Source organism: Tursiops truncatus, chromosome 21, assembly GCF_011762595.2.
Source record: "Tursiops truncatus isolate mTurTru1 chromosome 21, mTurTru1.mat.Y, whole genome shotgun sequence".
In the NCBI taxonomy this organism is placed as follows: domain Eukaryota; kingdom Metazoa; phylum Chordata; class Mammalia; order Artiodactyla; family Delphinidae; genus Tursiops; species Tursiops truncatus.
This window is the reverse complement of record NC_047054.1, coordinates 31,604,067-31,621,301: the sequence shown is the minus strand read 5'-3', so window position 1 is coordinate 31,621,301 and position 17,235 is coordinate 31,604,067. Positions and strand designations below refer to the sequence as shown.

General features: G+C 53.2%; 1 protein-coding gene across 1 annotated transcript in view; it reads left to right on the top strand.

The window, feature by feature from the left end:
- The first annotated feature begins 1,925 nt into the window (after positions 1-1,925).
- The window catches only part of ZMAT4 (zinc finger matrin-type 4), a 344,444-nt gene continuing 329,134 nt past the window's right edge, over positions 1,926-17,235 (top strand). The window contains exon 1 of the mRNA XM_033848811.2: positions 1,926-2,050. The gene's annotated coding sequence lies outside the window, so the exon portion shown is untranslated. The remainder of the gene's footprint in view (positions 2,051-17,235) is intronic.

Here is a 17,235-nt window from a genome sequence, read left to right as displayed (position 1 = left end):
ATTTCAAATGAACAGCTAAGTTTAATTTCATCCTTGTGGCTTTGTAAGAATTTCACCTAGACAAAGGAAGGAAATAGAAAAACAAATACTTTGCTACATCCCTTGTCCTAGTTTTTGACTCCTAATAAGGGTTACTCTCCTTTTAGCCATGCTGATGTTCGGAAAGCCACTATGGAAATGACTTAATATTTTGAGGTGTATGTCTCATAAATAAAATGTGTGTCCCTCATCTTCTCATTTCCTTCCAGCGCTCGAGGGAGTAAGAAGACATGGAGTGCAGAGCTGCCTCATTTTCCGGAGAGAATAGGGGCACTGAGAGCTTGGAGGGATGGTGGTAGCTGTCACAGTGTTTTGTCCTGAATTTTTACCTCCTGGAATCCAGGATGGGCCCCTTCCCCACCCCGCCAGCTGGATGAGTGATCACAGTGGAATAATGATGCCAAGAGGCTCAGAGGTACACTCTACATTTTGAATTGGGTTTTATTAGTCAGCCCACTTATTGAGTGCTATGTGCTCTCACTGGAGTTATAAAGATATACATGATACCGGCTCTGCCCCTACAGAGCTTGCAATGTGTTTAGGGAAGCCAGGCATATCCCCATGAAGGAGAAGCTCACTGAACAGGGCAGGAGGAACTTTTGCCTCCAAGGATGCAGATGGTGATAAAGATTGCAATTGTCTGAGGCTACGGGGGACGAACTGGAACCATAGCCTGGACTCAGAGACATGTGGACCCCAGAAGGAAAAGGGTGAAAGGCTAGTTCTAACTAATCTGAAATTTGATATTCCAAGAGCTTCCTTTAAAAGGCCCTTTTAAAATTCTTTTTCTTCCTCTTAAAGAATTCAGCTATCAAATGATGTCTGCTATCAAATGATGTCCTTTCCATACAGTGAAAAATGTACACTAAGGAAAGAAAAAGGGCAAGACTCATGCTCTATGATTCCTTGTTGAACAAGGACAAGCATTTGGACTGTTCTCACCCCTTGATGAGCTCCTTTTCCTCTCCTTCCTTGCTTTGGTTGATGATGTGAGTCTAAGCAATTCACTGAAGCCACGTGAGAACAAGCAAGAGTCAGGGTCCAAGCAGGATTACTAGCTTGGGGAATGCCTATCTCTCTGGACCCCCCTGTGAGGCCAGTGAGGATTCCCAGACTTTCGCAGACTTTAAAATCAGCTCTCCTGAGACTGAATAAGGTGCAAAAGGAAACTGTCTTCTCCGGCTGGGGGCTGAGGTGGACCATGTGGGAAAGAACGGATGGATAAATCCAGGGAAGGTGCATCATCTGTCCTCCTAAATAATCTAAAACGACCTTCACATGCCCTCCAGGGTGGCCCGGGAAATACATCACTAGATTCCTCCAGCCCTTACCTTGCTCTGCTTCCCAGAGCCCGTGTTACACAGGCAGAAACACCACCGTCATATCTCTCCCTGCCCTCAGGAACATTCACCAGTTGGGGGAAAAATAAGGCCAGAAAATTGTTGCTATGGGCTCTGTTTTGTGGAAGTTAAAATGCTGGTGCAGGAATCTGATTGCTTGATAGCTCCCCCTCTCTCTCCATCTCTGTCTGTCTCTCTCTCCCTCCCTCCCTCTCTCCCTCCCTCTCTCTCTCTCACCCTCCACCCTTTCTCGGCTCTCCCTCTCTCCCACCCCCACTTTTTCTACTCTGCCCCTCTTCCCTCCACTGGACTCCCAGGGCTGCTCCCACACCGGGCCGGAGAAGAGCCTTACAGGTTGTCAATGAAACCTGGAATTATTTCCTTTGATGGCTCAGATAATAGTAGGAGCCAAGGCAATGAGTGAGGTCGTCTGAAACCAATGCAGTCTTGCCCGGGACCCGGGAGCCAATCGCAGGAGCAGAGGGCGGGGCGTCAGCGCCAGCAGATAATTGCTAAGTGCAGCGCTAGCACAGTTGGTCCGAGCCGCCGAAGGGTCTGGTCGCAGAGACAGGGACGCGCAATCCTCAGCGTGCTCCATCCCGACAGCAGCCCTCCACGGCTCGGCAGGGCAGCGAGCCTCCGGGCACCGGCCCCTCTGCTCCACGGAAAAGGTACTCCTGCTGCATCCCGGCGGGGCTGCTCTTGGTTTCTGTCCTCAGTGGCTTGCAGTTTAGCCTCTGTAGAGGGGTTGCAGAAAGAAAAGTTTAGGGGAGGAAATGTGACAGCGGAGGGAAATCACCGTCTTTTGTTGGGAGGAAAACAAGCTGACGGTTTGGGAAACTTCTGTGCTGTCTAGAACTGGATTTGTTTATACTCTCTCAGTTAGCCGCGCTCAGGTCTGTGGAAATAGGTCTAGTCTCGGGCTAGGGTGCCTGCCGGTTGGGGTGTAGATTTGGGCTTGTTGGGTGAAGGGGGTTGAACCCTGGATGTACTGCTTCCTGGCGGACCCATTGCTGGGTGGCTGATTCTGGGAAGCCTGATGGGTTGGTTGGGTTTTCCACCGTAGGGTCTGCCCCCCTTGACTTTACCTTATCCTGCTGTCCCCCAACTCTTGTGACCTTCAGCTTGAGTCCTTCCTCAAACTTCTGTCTCCTTCCTCGCCCCTCCCCCTTGCCGACTCTGTCTCTGCTCACTTAATGTGGTGGAAGGAGACATTTCCTGGGGTGTGGGCGACTGTCCTGTTTGACCTGATGGGCGTCTGCCTGTCACATAACTTGGTGAGAAACCAACAAAACGGTTCCCAGAGGAAAAGCCATCACTCCACTGATTAGCTCCCCCAAACTCTGGAAGACTCTCTGGGCTTGGTGCGTCCTGAAATAAAGGGGATGGAATGAAATTGCATCCCGTGTGAAGGTTACACCCTCACCAGGGACAGGCTGTAGGGTGCTAAGGAAGCCCGAGGCTCTGGGTGCATGGGGGGCTGAGGGGCTGCTGGTACCACCAGCCCTGCTGCCTGTGATGACCACTCTTCAAGTAAAGGGCTGGCCACGGCAGGAGGCTGGTCCAGGCATGTAGCATCCTTGTTCATTTAGGAACAGTTAGGATGACAAGGGCCCTGCTGGCTCGTAGTCCCACTGTGGTCCTGAGAAGAAGTCCTTCTCCCCACATTCTGCCACCCGGGAGGTGTTAGGTCAGTGGGCCTCCTAGGAAGCAGGGTCCCCGTGGGAGAAGGTGAAGTTCTTGGTCTTAAACTTCCTTCCTGCTTTGGGGCAGGCAGCCCCCATATGAACGGTCCACGGCACACCGCCAGGTGTGTCCTCCCACCTGCCGGGTCCTCAGAAGCTGCTGGTCCAGGACTGATCTTCCAAATCCCTGAGCCCCTCTGACTTCTAGCCTAGACCCGAAGCTGGGAAGTTCGGTTCCCAGTCCTGGCAGGATGGGGATGTGCTGGGAGGACTCCTCCAGACACCTGGTCCGCAGGACACCCTTCCCGCCGAGGTGTAGACGCCTCTGTTCTCCGGCTCCACAAATCACATTCACTCTTTAATTCTTGTTTTCTTCAACCTCCACAAGGGCTTCTCCTCTACCTCCTTTACATAGCCGTTTCGGGTGGGAGATGTTATTGCTGAAGCTCTATTCACAATGCTTAAAAAGAAACCCAGCTGCCCGACTTTTGTTTTTCTTGGTCAGGATACAGTCAGCTTTCTCCTCTGTACATGTTGCCTGGCAGTAAACAAAACAAGCTTGCAGCCCCGCAAAGGAGAATGCCTTTGTGTTTGGGAGGCTGGAGCGGAGGCTGAACTTTTATTGCCTGTTGGGGCATCTTTGGCCCAAGACCTTCTCCTCTGTGGTCTGTCTGGGGCAGGTGACCCTCAGAGAGCCCACGAGAGAAGACATCCAGCAGATGGGAGATTTTGAAAAGGGGCACCTTGGTTTTCATGAAGGCAGTGATAACACGAGAACGTGCTTTGGAGTTGGAGGGGTATCTAGAACCAGGGACCGGTAGCAAAATTGTGGATCCCTCCCACCGATGCCGATCTGCTAGATTTCTATCGTGATAGAGGACATCCAAAGTAAGGCTTTGAAACCGGCTCCGAAGCAGTGACTCATGTGGAGCTAGAAGGCTGGGTGGGGGAGGGGGCAGAGGGAGCTGCAAAGTACAAGTGGGACACACTGGAAACACTTGCTTTCCTCCTTCCCTCTCCTCCTCTGCAGTCTTCCTTGTAGCTCCCTATTTGGAACAAAGATCATTAAAATAACAACTTTAGGCTAAAAAAAGCATAATGGGAGCTGAAGAATAATTGAAGAGTCTCAAAACCCCATCACTGCAACCTCACCTCGGATGGGGCGTGAAACCCAGGGTCCAACCACTGCGTGATCCAGTGCGGAGAATTTCATTGCTGGCTGGTGATGGGCTGATTGGTTCCTTGTGAAGCCAGGCACCTGTTTGTGTCTGAAGGGACTGATTAGTGTTCAGGAAATTAAATTTGTCACTCGTCATTTCATCAGACGTGGTGGCTTGAGCCTGGACCCCGGATAGGCACCATTCATAGGTCTCTCCCCAGCTGGCCCAACAGGATTTCTCTCCTTCAACCACTGTGCTGTGAAGGGGTTTCCTCTTTCTGCTTTCACAAGCCCTGGGTCATCTACCTGGCCAAAGTCCCTTCCTTACTTTTCTGCTTCTCTTTCCCATTCCTTTCATCATCAACACGTCAGTAAATAATCTGTTTGCCAATCTGCTTTGATCTTGTCATCTTGTGCCAATCACGCTACTTCCCCTGAAGTAGGGTAGAAAACATATTAAGATTTTGATCAGAGACAAGCCTTTGAGTCTTCTATCTTAAGATTTAGTGTTGCAGTTTGGGGGAAATCAAATCAGCACGTTTATTGTGTTAAGTGTTGAAACGTCTTCTTTTTCTCTGGTGGATGTGTGAACTCCCAGTTATCCTGGGGGCTGGGGTGTGTCTGGGGTTGGAAATAAGTCTGGAGTGGCCTCTGAAAGGTGGAGAGGTTGGAGTGGGATGTTTCTGTTTATTCAAGATGCGGTGAACGCTGTTTTGAAATGCGTTCGCTCTGCTCTTATTTTTCCTCTTCGTTCTTCACTTAGGACCATTTCGTAGCCCAAATTATCAGTGACTAATTCGCCCGTCTCCCTTTTCCGTACACTTGTGTGGTCCCTTCCTCCCTCCTCACTTTTGGGAGCAGTTTCACACTGAAGCTGGGACCTGAACCGTCTTACTTCATCCCAATAGATGCCTGTCTTTTCTTTCTTCCCTTCTGGTTCTTCCTTGCCATCACTTAAGGGCACCCTAGAGGTTGAGATTTAATATTAGACACCACGCTTACCTTACTTCTGAAACAGTGAACCGGGGGTGTCAGGAATTCTGGAATGCACCTGGCGTTGGCCCTGGGGGAGCACTGTGTTCATTTCTAGACCTCACCGGGCACCTGGGGTGGTGCAGCCGCCCTGTGTGAGGCCGGTGGGCACAGACCCACTGGCTGTGCTGAGCCCCACCCTCCCGTAGCCTCCATGCGCAGGACTGACCTTGGAAACCAGCACGTGGTGGCGTTTGTTTGGTCAGTCTCCCATTCTTTGTTTTTTGTTCTCACCCCTAAACCTCTCTATCAAGAGTTAGGATCAGTTGACTTATTCGTACTAAAGTGTGAATAGTTAACAGTGTTTGAGCTCTTAGTGGTATTCAGGGTGGAGTTTCATTTGTCTGCTAACGGGATGGGGGACGTGAGTGTGGATCGGGAGCGTCTGTGCGATTGTGGCTCCTTGCTTTTCCGTTAAGGCTCGTTTCGCTCTTACCCGTGGATACGCTGCAGTTACTCGGGGCGTAGCGCTGGCAGGATTTGGGGTCCAGCAGCTGAAGCTGGATTCCTCAGATTGGACCTTGGGCACTGCATCTATTTTCCTTTTCTGACCTTCCTGTAAAGCCCGGGGCTTGGACTGTGTTCTCATCCATCCTTTTCTGCTCTGACCTTCTCTCTGCATTTTGCCACCCGGGTCCTAAATCCAGCTGGGGATGTAACAGCTCCAGAAGGACTCGGCTTTACAGAGCTGCTCTGGCGCCGGCCACGGCGTTCAGCGACGCTCCCAGAGCCGGAGTTCCATGCAGGCAGGTCGGAAGGAATGGTGGATGCTGTACCAGAAGGAAAACAGGCTGAGGGGTGATGTAATAACTGATTTTGGTTTAGGAGGGGATGTTATATGGAGGATGGCGACCAGCTGTTCTCCATCTCCAGTAAGGACTGAACGAGAGAAAATAGATAGAAATTGCAGCAGATGGACTTAGATTAGGTATGAGGAAGAATTTTCCATCAGCAAGAGCTGTTAAAAAGGGAAGGTTCGGAGCCTCCATGATGATCTTTAGGAAACGGATGAGCAGGAGATTCAGCTGGAGGGCGAGGCAGGGGACTGTGGTGAGGCGACAGGCAGGGGCCGTCTAGTGCAGGGATCCTGGCCCATGCCTGATGAGGGTCCTTGTTTATGTCTCTGAGACCTCGCCTGTGCTCTGGGGCATCAAAGGGACCGAGAGTCAGTCCGAGGGACGGAGCCGACCAATCCGAGCTGCCCTCCTGCCGCTGCCTGAGGGCCAGACCCTGTCTGTGGCTTGAGGACCTCTCCTCAGGTCTAACCTTTCATTTCCAGATGTGGCGAACGAGGCCCAGAGAGGTGAGAGGCCTGGCGTTGTCACACGGTGACCCGATGGCAGAGCCGGGATCAGAATCAAGGTCCTCCATCCCCAGTCAGTGTTACCTGCTTTGTAGCTCATTTCTTTCCTTGTTTCGAAATTGAAGGGCCATTTCCTTTTTCTGGGCTGCTGCCTCTATCTATCCAAATGGCAGAGACAGGGAGCCCTGCAGTCTGCAGTGGTCATTGAGTGCCCATTACTGATACCGTGTAACCAACTCCGGCTTCCCTGGTTTACATGGCAGACACTTTGGTCCCTGTCATTGGATGGGAAGGGGCTTCTGCAAGGCCAGGGTTGGCAGGATGCATGCCAGACACTGGGGAGGAGAGGAGGGGATGGGGTAGAACTGCGGGGACCAGGAAGAGAGAGAGGCAAAAAATAAAGGATGACTTAATCGGCAGCTTATGAAGGCAAGAGCCTTTAGATGTCGAGTTCCAACTCCTCATAGGATAAATGAAATAAAAGTGGTCCACAGCATGTGTGGGCTCTGGACAAGACACGTCACCAGTCACCTTTACCCAGCAAAACAGAATTCTGAATTTCTCTTGGATTCTCATTTCTAAGGGAAGCTTCTACAACGTGGGGCTGAAATTCTACCTTCCTTCTGGCCAGACTTGATTCACTTTTGGGCAGACGCACCTCCTGGATGCTTGGAGGCTCAGGGCAGGGTGCACACTTCCGCAGAGGGGGGCTGTCTCAGGGCCCAGAGGCTGGCTCCCTGGGGGCCCAGGGATGGTAGTGGAGGGATGCTGTCTAGCCAGCAGCCTGGGGATGAACACAGAGGCTGGCCCTCTGGAGAGCCAGGCAGAGGCTGGGGACCGCTTTGCCCTGTGGTGCTTTGAGCCGTGTAGGCAGCAAGATGAATTGGTGAAATGAGCATCACCAAGTGAATACATATTTTATTTGAAAAAAAAAAAGGGCTAAAACACTAAGGTTTGTGCTGGGCTAGCTAGGGGTGAGTGCTCGGCGGGGAGGGCACGATCCTTGCACACCCACAGCCCGCGGGCGTGTCTTTGTGCTGATGAAGGCTTCCTGAGCACTGAGGCAGGTACCGGGGGTCAGGGTGGGGTCTTCCAGGAACAAGGTAGGTGTGATTCTTCCTACCTTGTTCCGAGGGAACCTCTGTGGAAGGAACGTCAGCCCCGGAGGCAGCCAAGGGGGCTGTCTGTCCAAGGAATGGCCGGGAGAGAAGATGCAGAGAGGCCAAAGCGGGAGAGGACACCGTGAGCCACCGGGGGCTGGGCTACCCTGCATGTGAGACAGGCTTGAGGGATGGAGAGAGCTTGCGAAGATGACGAAGAGAGAGGAGGGGTGGGTAGCCGGGGGAAGACAGGAAACCCGGGGGCTGCGGAGCTCGTCCACAGAAGGAGAGGGAGCCTCTGGGCCCTGAGACAGCCCCCCTCTGCGGAAGTGTGCACCCTGCCCTGGGCCTCCGAGCATCCAGGAGGTGCGTCTGCCCAAGGGTGAATCAAGTCTGGCCAGAAGGAAGGTAGAATTTCAGCCCCACGTTGCAGAAGCTTCTCTTAGAAACGAGAATCCAAGTGAAATTCAAAATTCTGTTTCGTTGGGTAAAGGTGACTGGTGAAGTGTCTTGTCCAGAGCCCACGCGTGCTGTGGACCACTGCGTGGAACCTGGGTCACCAGTCCCAGCCCAGGGTGCTCTCGTCCCAGCCCTGCTTCCCCCATGTCCTTTTTATTCAGAAGGACGTTCAGCTGACTTGTCACTTCTGCCCTCAGTGTGGGTGCTGTGCGCTACCGATACAAGGCGGTGTCGTAAGCGTGACAGTGGGGGGTCCGGATGCAGGCTGCACTGGGTGCCCTTACTTGGCGTGGTCAGAGGAGGCCTCCTGCAGAGAGGAACACGGTGGGGGGCGGGGGGACCTGACAAATAAACCGGATCCCCCCAGGTGGCTGGGGGAGACAGGGCAGCCACAGGTCAAGACCCAGAAGCAGGAAGCAGCGGGCGCCAGCGCCCCGTGGGTAACACTTGGAGTGGCTCCATCTGAGTACACGAGGGATGTTTGGGGGGTGTGGGAGGAGGAGGTACCGGTGCCCCAGGTAGGGAGGGACCAGCTGGCCAAACGCAGGGGCGGAAGGGTTTTAGGCAGGAAAAGACAGTCACGTTTGCATTTAGGGAAAATGAGATGGGAATGGAGAGCGTGGGGGTGGGGTGGGGTGGTGAGGTTGGGGAGGGGCAAGCCTGGGATGCAGAAGCCGGGTCCGAAGTCATTTGCTGCTGTTCAGGGGAGAAAGCATGAGGGCCTGGAGGAAGAAGTCTAAGACGGTGAGGGACCGTCAGAGGGTGATCCTCTGGCTTCATGAGTTACACTAGATCAGGCAAAAATGAAGAGGAATTATTCATCCCTGGAGAAGGGGCTGACAGGTGAGAGGGAAGGTCCCACTATTAGATGAAAGAGAGGGGTGCCCCCCCCGAAGACAGGATGAGAGCAAATGGGTTTAAACAACAGGAAAAGGGTATAAGGTAGCATTAGCATTAATGCCTTAATGGAGGGGACTTTTAAACACAGGGGCAGAATCATCAGAGGCGGCTGTGGACTAATTCTCTTCTCCATAGAGTATTAACCAATCAGCCTGTCCCCTGATAGAGAAGTGGGCAGAGGATGTAAAGAGATCATTCACATGCAAAGAAGGAGAAACGTCCAGAAAACTATGCCAAAGTGTCCGACCTCACTAATCACTAAAATACAGAATTAAAAGCAAGATATTATTGCCCAGCTAGCAGATGAGCAAAAAGGAAAATGGGTATCAGTGCTGTTAAGAGTACCGGCAAATGGATGTTTTCAGACTTAGCTTGTGGGAAGATAATTTGCAAACGTAAGCGACATGTCTTAAAAACGTACCCATTGAACCAGTTAGCCATTCTGCTTCTAGGAATTTATCCTAAGGAAATCATCAGAGCTGTGCAAAATAGTTCTAACCAAGGATATTCCTTTCAGCATTACTCATTATAACAAAACATTGTATGGGGGGATTAGTTAAATCTAATATGGTGCATATATAAAAGGGAAATTAAGGAAGCTATTAACATGACACTCAGTAATGGATAAGGATATGGGAAAACGCTAACCGTATATATCAAGTAAAGAAAGGTTTAAAAACGTATAGGGTATAAATGCAGTTTTGTAAAAACAAAAAGATGTATACAGTCAAGAAAAAATAAACGGATTACAGATATATCGAAGGGATAACAGCGGTTCTCTTCGGGTTTTAGGAGGCACTGTTTTTTATTTTGTTCAACTTTTCTTTATTTCCCAAATTTCCCACAGTAAATGTGCTATTTTACAGATGAGAAAAACACGCTAAGTCACTTCCTCAAACCATGAATGTTCAAGCAGAGACTCCACATGTAGCAATGGATCCGGTCCTCTGTTCTCACTGAAAAGCATCCCACGGGGCGGGGTGGACCCGCAGACCTGACCCCCAGGTCAGACCAATGTGCACAGGCCACTCAGCACGTGCTTCCCCGCATCCGTCAGGGCCGAGTGTCGAGGGTGCGGCATCTCTGGGCAGGACATGGGGACCCTGGGCGGTAGCACCCTGCTCTTTTCTCCCCACCTCAACCCCAGGCCGCGTCTATAGGGGTCAGGCCCACCCTAGCATTTCAGGCGGTGTGTTGACAGGCATCATGGATACCTGCTGATTCCCCAGTCGAGACGTTGAGGCTCTGACAGGCTGAGGCTCGTCCAGGGTCACAAAGCCAGCGAGTGGCAGGGCCGGGTCACGGGGAACGGGGATGTCGGAGCCTGTGCAGGTGGGCAGTGGTGTGGGGCTGCGGGTGCTGTGGAGTCGGGGGCAGATTTCCACCAGGAAGGTGTGGCGCTGGCCTCCCCGCTTCCCAGAAGCCACGCCTTGTGCGCGACTCCCTTATTAATTAAGACTGAGCGCGTGCACTGGCAGCTGTTACGCGTGGAGAAGGGCCTTCAGGTGCTGCACCTCCTGCTTCTGGCTCCCGGGGTCGCGTTTTGGTCGCAGCTTTTCTGAAATGCCTTCGCTTCCCGCTGTGGTTTCCTTTGTTGCATCCACTCCGGGCCGCCTGAGCGTCGGCTCCCGGTGGAAGTCGCAGCTGGGCAGCTCCGCGGTGTGTGCCCGGCCACGCGGAGGCTCTGGGGTGTCTTCCCTCGGTGGGGCAGGTGGCAGCTCTGATAGGCACATCCTTGGGGCTTCCTCGGGCTTAATTGGAAAAGCGGCCGGGCTGCCAGAAGGTCGGGCGCGCTGAGGAGGGGTGTGGGCCGCGTGGCCGAGTTGCCGCCCTATTTAGTTTAATAGTAACGCGCGTGTGTATGGTGTTCAGTGTTCACAAGCCTTGCAGGTGGGTGGGGAAGAAATTGATACCCGGAAAGGCAAAGCCACTCTCCCCAGGTTGTACGGGCAGCAGGCAGAAGCGTCAGCATGGAAAGAGCCAGAAATTCGTCCTGCAAATAAATACCGCCTGACCTCGTAACCAGCAGGGCGCCTTCTGGCCTGTGTGTCCTGGGCCACAGAGGGGTGGGCAGGGGGTCCTGTGTCCCTGGTGGACACTGGAGGGGTCAGCGGCAGCACAGGTGAGATGACTTCCGGTCCCAGGTGTACTCACCGAGACCGAGCTCATGGCCGGGTGTCGGTGCTGAGAAAGTGGGTGTCCGTGGCCGTGTGGGTGGTCACAGAAGGCTGGGGACGTCCTGAACACCGAGCACTGAAGTGTGAGGATGGTTTGGACAGAAGGAGGGACATCCTTGGTGTGAGTGGTGGTCTCGAGCCCAGAGCCAGCGTGGGTGTCAGGGCTGCTGAGAAGCCCGGGGGGTTCCAGGCTTTGCTCAGTTCTCAGAAAGCCCTTCTGTTTAATCAGCTGCGGACAGTGCGCTCTGTGAGGAGGGGGCGAGGGGTGGGGGAGGCAGCGAGGGGTGGGGGAGGGGGCGAGGGGGGTGAGGGAGGGGGTGAGGGTGGGGGAGAGGGAGGACGGGGGAGGGGGGGAGGGGGGAATGGGTTGGAGGTTTTCATATGGATTTGCCCCCTTGCACCACCTCTCTCCCTCCTTCTCTCTGTCTCCCTCTCTGTCTCCCTCTCTCTCCCTCTCTCCCTCCCTCTCTCTCCATCTCCCTCTCTCTCTCTCTCTCTGTCTCCCTCTCTCTCTCTCTCCCTCTGTCTCTCTCTCTCCCTCTCTCTTTGTCTCTCTCCCTCTCTCTCCCTCTCTCTTTGTCTCTCTCTCTCTCTCTCTCCCTCTCTCTGTCTCCCTGTCTCCCTCTCTCCCTCTCTCTCTCTCTCTTTCTCCCTCTCTCCCCCCTTCCCTCTCTCTCTCCCTCTCTCTCTGTCTCCCTCTCTGTCTCTCTGTCTCTGTCTCTCTCTCCCTCCCTCCCCCTCTCCATCTCCCTCTCTCTCTCTCTCTTTCTGTCTCCCTTCTCTCTGTCTCCCTCTCTCTGTCTCCCTCTCTGTCTCCCTCTCTGTCTCCCTCTCTGTCTCCCTCTCTCTCTTTCTCCCTCTCCCTCTCTCTCCCTCTCTCTCTCTCCCTCTCTATCTCTCTCTCTTTCTCCCTCTCTCCCCCCTTCCCTCTCTCTCTCCCTCTCTCTCCGTCTCCCTCTCTCTGTCTCCCTCTGTCTCTCTCTGTCTTTCTCTCCCTCTCCCTCTCTCTCTCTCTTTCTGTCTCCCTCTCTCTGTCTCCCTCTCTCTGTCTCTCTCTGTCTCTCTCTGTCTCTGTCTCTCTCCCTCCCCCTCTCCGTCTCCCTCTCTCTCTCCCTCTCTCTCTCTCTCCCTCTCCATCTCCCCTTCTCTCCCTCTCTCTCTCTCTCTTTCTCCCTCTCTCCCCCTTCCCTCTCTCTCTCCCTCTTTCTCTCTCTCTCCATCTCTCTCTTCCTCTCTCTCTCTCTCCCTCTCCATCTCCCCCTCTCTCCCTCTCTCTCTGTCTCCCTCTCTCCCTCTCTCCCTCTCTCCCCCCTTCCCTCTCTCTCTCCCTCTCTCTCTCTCTCTCTCTCTCTCTCTCTCTCTCTCTCTCTCTCTCTCTCTCGGTTTTCTTCCTGCTGATGTGAAATTGCCGTGTGGGTTTCCAAGAGGAGAGGGAGGCGGGTTAGGCTGGGTCCGATTCTGCCCGGCCTCCCCGCCTGCCTGGACCTCAGGGTTTTCAGAATGTGGGAAGAGGAAGGAAAAGTTGTGAGATAAAAAGAGAAGAAGAAACGGGAGCGGAAGGGCGATAGGTGGGAACGCAAGAGGGATGTCTGGAAATGAGGGAGCAGTTTACAACACATAGAAAGCCCTAAGCACAACCTCTCTTTACACAGTAGACCTTTAAGTGGGATAAAGACACAAATAAGAAGTAAAAAGAGTCTGAGACCACCCTTTACAGTCCTCCCTTGGTATCCACAGGGGATGGGTTCCAGGACCCTCATGGACCCCAAACTTCACAGATGCTCAAGTCCACGTAGTCTCCCCCACCACCCCCATATCCAGGGGTGAGGAACCCGTGGACGCGAAGGACTGACTGTATTGTCAAATTTAGAAGCGTTTGCTCATCACCTTCCTTGTACAGAGAGGAAAGTGAGACTTGGACTGGTTAAGACTCACAAGGTAATACAGCTGGTGAGTGGTGGATTCCAAGCCTGCTGCATCGTCTGCCATGACTCGTGGCTCACCCTGTGGGTCAGGGTAGCCTGGGGGCCTGCAGCGGGGACGGAGGAGGTGCTGCTGCGCCGTGGGTCCCCAGAGCAGCCTCCTGGCTTCCGGGAGGCTTGCAGAGAGGGATTTGGAAAGCAGCTGGTGGGCAGTTCCCTGGTCCGTGGGGACGGGCTTGTGTCAGTCCGGTCCCTGGGGCAGGTCAGTGCGGGGTGCTGCCGCCTCAGGGCTGGGAGAGCTCTGCGCTGTGGCCCTGTCTGATTTCTCCACGACGGAAGCCACGTGCTTCTTTTCCCCATCCTTTTGCTCCCTCAAGAGGGGAGGGGGCTTCTGAAATGCATGTGTCCACTTGTTCGTTGCTCAGAACGCTGAGGATTGACAAGCACTGTTCTCAGCGCTGAGAATACAGAGGGGACAAACCCGACGCAGTGCCTGTCCTCTCGGGGCTTCCGCTCTAGTGGAGGGACAGATGCAAACAAGTGAGAAAGCATGTAGGAAGGTCAGGCAGTGCAGTGGGAAAAAGCAAGCAGAGCAAGGGGTTGGGGGGTGTGGAGAGGGTGTGCCCCGGGGGCCCTCGGTAGTAAAGTGACCCTGGAGTGGAGACCCAGTGCAGTGGAGGAGGGTCCATGTGGCTGTCTGGGGGGAAGCCGTCCACCCAGGAGGGGCCCTGAAGCTCAGACAGACCCTGAGGCCAGGCTGCCCTTCTTCAAACCACTGGAAAGTTTTGAGCAGAGGACTGACATAGTTTCAATGGAAACGGATCACTCTGGCCGCTGTGTGTGAGGCAGCGTTGAGAACACCTCCAGGAGGGCTGCCTGGAGGCAGTGACCCTGGCGAGAGAGGGGGCGCCTTGGATTAGGGCAGGAGCAATGGAGGGGTTAGTGGGCAAATTCTGCATATATTTTGAAGGTGGAAGCAGCAGGATTTGCTGATGAGTTGAATGTGAGGTTTGAGAGAAAAAGAGGTTCTAGAATGACTTCCAAGGTTTTTAGCATGAGATGGGAAGGCTTGTGGGGGGAGCAAACTGGGGGGAAACAGGAAGGGAGGCGTTTGTCTGGGGAGATGCCAAGCACCTAAATGCAATCCACCAGTCAGCAGGATGATGGGTCTGGGGTTGAGAGAAGAGTTTTCTACGCTGGAGAAAACTCTTGGGAGTTATCAGTGTCCTGATAATACTGCAAGTGTGGGACCAGATGGGACCACCTGGAGGGTGAGTGTGGATAGAGAAGCTCTAAACACTGGGTTCTGGAACTCCCGCATTTAGGGGTCTGGGATAGGAATCGGCCACGTTTTTCTTAAAGGACCAGATCATAAATATTTCAGACTTTGCTGCAGTGACTCAATCCTGCCCTTGTAGCACAAAAGCAGCCACAGATGACACATGAACGTGTGTGTCTGTGTTCAATAAAACTTTATTTATAACAACAGGCAGCTGCCCGAGGGCCATGTTTGCTGACCCTGGATCTAGGCCATGAAGATGAACCAGCAGGGAGCAGCGCAGGAGAGAAGAGGGGACCCCGGAGGGCCTGTTTCCCAAGGGGAGCAATTTTCAGGGAGGGGGTGATCAGCACGGTCAGATGCTGCTGGTGTAAGAGGAGGATGGAGAGTTGACGCTGGCCCGTGGAGGCCTTGGGGGAGCTGTTGGGAGCACGCTAGGTGGAGCAGGTTGGAGGGGAGGCCTGGCGGAGGACGGAGGGAGTGCGGCTTGCCGGTCTGGTGGAGGACTTTGTGGAGGAGTGTGGTTGTAAAGGGTGCAAAGAAGTGAATGGTTAAGTGTAGGTTGTTTGGTCAAAGTCAGTATTTCCCCCTTAAAATGGGAAATATATCAGGGTGTCTGTGTGCAGATGGAGATGGTCCAGTGGAGAGAACACAGAGGTGATGCAGGGAAGGAGGCGAGCCCTGCTGGGCGATGGCTGTGGGGGAGGGGACGGGATGCAGGGATGCAGTGCGTAGGGCCAGGCGTGGCCTTCGCTGGCGGCTGAGGGAGGATGGACAGCCGTGGTCAGAGGCACTGGTGGGGTGGGGTGGGGGGAATCGTCGAGGGCACTCTCTCCTGTAGCTTCATTTTCTCTGTGACTAGGATCAAGAGCTGTGACAGAGGCAGGGATTGACCTCAGCCCGTGGTCCATGGAGAGAGATGCCCCCGGAGCCCCGAGGGAGGGGACGGGAGACAGTGACAGAGAGAGTTTGAGTCTCTAAATCAAAATTAAAAGGTTTCTGCCCAGGCTCTCACTGTAAAAGGGGCCTTGTAAATTCTCTAGAGTTATGACTGAATTAATAAGGCCAAGGGGAGGGTGTGGATCGAGAGTCCTCAAAACTTATTCTCAGATTCCAGCAGGCCTGGGGCTGTCTGCCCAGGTGACTCTTGTAGGACTGTATTCTTCAAAAATCGAGATGTAATTGACGTATAAAATTATGTGTTTCAGGCATACAGCATAATAATTCAGTATTTCTATGTATTGTGAAATGACCACCACAGTAAGTCTAGATAACCTCCATCACCGCTCATAGTTACCTTGTTTTTTTTTTTTTGGCTACAATTGCATTTTGAAGAAATGGAATGGCTTGCCCGGCATTATGACAATCCTCAGAAATCAGACAGTTGGGTGAGGTCCCGAGAGCCCCTTGGCCAGGGATGGAGGAGAGCTGGGGGATGATTACTGCACTTCCTGCTCTCTCCTCCTAAAGCTTTTTTTTTTGTTTTTTGAGACTTATTGTTTTTTTTTTTTACATCTTCCTATAAGGCAGGAGGGAGGCAGGAATGAGAGGAAGATTCCTCTCTCTAGTTTTTTAAGATGTTCTGGGGAAAGAAGGGGGCACCCAGGTCACATGATCTGGACATGGGGTGGGGCTCAGGGTGGGCTGAGCACGCGGTCTCTCCCGTTAGGATAGGAGGCCTTGGGAAGTGTGAAGTGCAAATATAAACCGTGAAGACATAGAATATCTTCTTCGTTCTCCTTAGATGTCCGTCGGGAAAGAGTCAGTAAAGCAGCCCAGGCAAGGCGTGGGATTACAGGGTGACCTGGGGCTTAGGCAAAGAGAACAGTCCAAGGTCACACATCACCAGAAAAGCCGGGCAGATGAGCTTGACCCAGGCTGTGCTGAGGGGACTGAGGACGCTCACGGCAGTGGGGGTGGCAGTGTTTGCTCAGGGAGCTTCAGAGGAGATGCCTTGTGCACTGTCAGTGAAGCCAGGAAGGGGGGTGGCCTCGGACGGGACACGTGACTGGCCCTGGGTCTGTCGGTTTTTCTGAGGGGCCATTCTTCTTGGATGGCAAAGGGTCCAAAACGTCATGCTCACCTAGGGGACAAAGTCCTTTGTGGGAGCGATAAAGGCAGTGAGGAATTTGTGGTTCAGGGCTGGTCCAGGAAGAGGGATCGCCCATCTTTTCTCCAAATCTCGTTCCTGGAGGTTCTGTTTGAGATAAAATAGAGGATCTGGAAGCACAGAGGTGTAGGGACCCCAAGTTTATCTAACCCAAGGCATCTCCGCATACACAGCTCACGTCGCCCCTGTGGCTCTGCTCCAAACCTCAGTTTCCCCAGCTCTGCATGACCTCCTGGTACCCACCTCGGAGCTGTGTTGCAGGGGTTAGATGAGTATTAGCTGTAGAGTTCCAGCACTGCACTGTAATGCAGCGAGGGCTCAGTGATGCCTGGGAAGTTATACAAGGTGATGATGGTAGTAGGGGGGTCGTTGCTCTCTAAGGATGGCTCAGGGAGGGCCAGGGTCGTGGGCTGGGGTCAGGAGGAGCCAGGCGATAGATTCCGTGTGGTTCCGCTACCGAGGTCCCAGAGTGCTTAATAAAAAGTTTGGAATACCTGTTTTGGGGTTTCAGAGCTCAAGCCCTTTCTCCCAAATATTGCTGGTCAAGGTACCAGAGAAGAACAAACGTAGCATTGCCAAAGAGTGCAGTGCCTTCAAAAAATAATCCTGGGCAGGAAACTCTGGAAAGCTGCAAGAACCATAATATTGAGAGCGATTTAGCGGAACCAAAAACCCCTGCAATGCTTAGAACAGCAGGAGCACAGATTTCTCATACAAATCAAGTGATTTG